The sequence below is a fragment of the Orycteropus afer genome, unplaced genomic scaffold (assembly GCF_000298275.1).
Source record: "Orycteropus afer afer isolate SDZICR_OR568_19922 unplaced genomic scaffold, OryAfe1.0 scaffold00464, whole genome shotgun sequence".
Taxonomy (NCBI): Eukaryota; Metazoa; Chordata; class Mammalia; order Tubulidentata; family Orycteropodidae; genus Orycteropus; species Orycteropus afer.
The window spans coordinates 1,383,647-1,386,919 of NW_006922051.1; the positions used below are offsets into that span (position 1 = coordinate 1,383,647).

The following is a 3,273-nucleotide window of genomic DNA, read 5'->3' on the forward strand; positions in this document are numbered from 1 at the left end:
CAACAACAACAACATATTTCACAAAAGTTTGTTCTACCATTCTAGAAATGTCTATGCAAAAGCCTCTGATGAGATACTTCCTGCACATTAATGCCATGTAATATTTTTACTTCTCAGAAAAATATGGAAACTTTATGAACCACTTACTCTTACTCAACAAAAATTAGATTACTACCAACAGTGCTTTTAATTTTGCTCAAAAAGATTTTTTTCAATTTACATTTGTTTTTGAATTGCACACCCATAAAAGGTAACTGGATGAAACAATTTTAAAAGACTTATCTTAGTATCTGACTCATTTGACATAACCTTAGTATCCAGAATAGAGTAGAAATGAAACTAATATAACTTTCAAGGAATTCATAGATGTTGGAGTCTTAGGACAAGAAGCTTCTAAGTGAAAGGACAAGAAGATCTTTCTGTTCATCTTACTAAAAACATACTTTTTTCCTGATGGAGTCGTTGATGCTTTCTGGCTTACTTGGGGAACTTATGTTTGTAGGAATGTATATATTTGCAGTCAGGTCTTGTAGGTTTCTATTCTGGACAATGTTTCCAATGTACTTTTCTTCTGGTAATATTTCAGAACCAGTTGTGTTTGGGCTTCCTAGGCCTTTAGCCTCCTAATAACTGCCTCAGGTCTCTCAGCCTCACACTGAACGAGAGAACTCTCCAGTCAGATCATCAATGCCAAAGTCTTTGGTAGGGTTGAATTTGAGGTTGTATAATCAGCCATTGGCTGGATGAATCCAGTGAGTAGTGAGGTGTTGCTTTAGACCTCAAAGGGCATGTTCGGGTTAATCACAAAGTCTATCTTATAAACCCTATGCAGAGTTTCTGCCTGTGGATGTTGTTTTTGGAAAATTATACAACAGCCAGCTATACGGGGTAAGATTTTTCAGCTCCTGAATGACCATCCAAGTTATGACCTAGTCTAGGATGATCTTCCTTTGTCAATGAAAGTCTTGGCCACACACCAATTTGTGTTTCTTGGCATATGGTCTGGGAGCCGTTACGCACTGGAGGTGTTCTTCTGACGGAAGTGTTTGATGGTGGACTACATCATGGTACTCTTTTCTGGATCCCAGGGCCACCACAATTACAGTGTGCAGTAAACTCCCAAATGCCCACATGGCTGTTCAGAGAGATGCAGGCAGTGCAGTCAGTTGGACCTTGTCCTGGTCTGAGCACTCCCTGTCCCTGTGACCAGTCCCGCTTATTGGCAGCACCTTGAGGACTTGGCACCAGAGCAGGTTAGCAGGCGGCTTCCACTGCTCCCAGATGCTCCAGAAAATTGATATAGGTATTTTTGAATGGACACTTTGGTGGTGGTTGCTATGGAGTCAGTTCTGACTACTAAAGAGCAAATTCACGCATTGGAAGATTGAGCCAAGGAATTCTCCCACAATGAGTACAAAGGACTGAAGAGAAAGAAGTTATGAAAAAAAATTGAGAAAGTGTAGATTCAAAAGTTCTACCATTTACAAGTAGAAAATGGAGAGAATGGAGGGACATATTATTTAAAGAAATAGCTAAAGAATAGACACAATTTTTGAAAATTAAAGACTAGTATGAGTCTGCAAGAGTAGACAAATATGTCAGTGGAACAATACAGATCATCTGGAAGCATGTTGGCAAGGGTATAAATAAATAAACATTCTCAGACTCCATTGGGAAAATATAACTTGCATAGCTAGTTTGGAAAGTAATTTGACAGTAGCAATTAATTTTTAAAAAAAGTATTTCTCTTTATCTTTCTTCCAGAAACACTCTCATGAGTAAACAAGGAAGCCCACATAAGGATGTTCACTACAGACTTATTTATAACAGCAAAAAGTTGTAACAATGTAAATGTTAACTAATGGAATATTTAAATGAACTTTAGCTATATTATGACAGCTAATAAGACTGAGGCAGGTTTATATATGCTGACTTGAAAAGAATTAAAAAAATATATAGATATAAAATGGTGCAGAATGTTATATACAGTATGATATAATTTATGTTAAAATATATCTATAAAATGAACTGGGAAGCTAATGAAAGGTACTGAGCAGTGGAAAGACATGACCTGCTTTTTGTTTTCAAAAGATGGCTCTATGTGCAAAAATGAAAGCAGAGAACCTGGCTAGAGGTTATTTCAATAGAGCAGAGGAGAGTTAAGAAAGTAGATTTTAATTTTAATTTATTTTATCATGAGTGACATTGAGCACCTTTGCATTTCTTTGTAGACCATTTGCATTTCATTCCTAGGTAGAATTTTTAAGTTGACAATTTCCCCATAAATCATATCCTTTTTCTGCAATATTGCTGATGTCAGATGGATCTTGGCTGAAAGCAAAGAATACCAGAAACTTGTTTACCTGTGTTTCATCAACTACGCAAAAGCATTTGACTGTATGGATCATAACAAATTATAGATACCAGGATTCCAGAATATTTAATTGAATAACTTGTACATAAACAAAGAGACAGTCATTTGAACAGAAAACAAGGGGATACTGCATGATTTAAAATCAGGGAAGGTGTGTATCAGGGTTGTATCCTTTCACCATACTTATTCAAGGTGTATGCTGAGCAAATAATTCAAGAAGCTGGACTATATGGAGAAGAACATGGCATCAGGATTAAAGAAGACTCATTAACAATTCCCAATATACAGATAACACAACCTTACTTGCTGAAAGTGAAGAAGACTTGAAGTACTTACTGATGAAGATCAAAGACTGCAGTCTTCAGTATGGATTACACTTCAACATAAAGAAAACAAAAATCCTCACAACTGCACCAATAAACAACATCATGGTAAATGGAGAAAAGATTGAAGTTGTCAGGGATTTCACTTTACATGGATCCACAATTAACACCTATGGAAGCAGCAGACAAGAAATCCATCAACTTATTGCAGTGGGCAAAACTGCTGTAAAAAAATCTCTTTAAAGTGTTAAAAGAGCAAAGATGTCCTTTGAAGACTAAGGCATGCCTGACCCAAACCAAAACAAACCAAACTCACAGCCGTGGAGTTGGATCCCTGGGTTCCCAAGGCAGTGTCACTACAGAAGTAGATTGTCCAACCTTCCTTCCAAGGCCTGACCCAAGCCATGGTATTTTCAGCAGCCTTCTATGTATGTGGAAGCTGGACAATGAATAAGGAAGACCAAAGAAGAATTGATGCATTTTAATTGTGATGTTGGCAAAGAATACTGAAAATAATACTGTTCTGGTTACTTAGAAAGGAATATACCACAAATGGGATGGCTGAACAACAGGAGT

The 3,273-nt window shown here is 36.9% G+C and overlaps 1 pseudogene; it reads right to left on the reverse strand.

Moving 5' to 3' along the window:
• Nucleotides 1-310: 310 nt before the first annotated feature.
• Nucleotides 311-997, reverse strand: LOC103208794 (annotated as a pseudogene).
• Between the last annotated feature and the right edge of the window lie 2,276 nt (nt 998-3,273).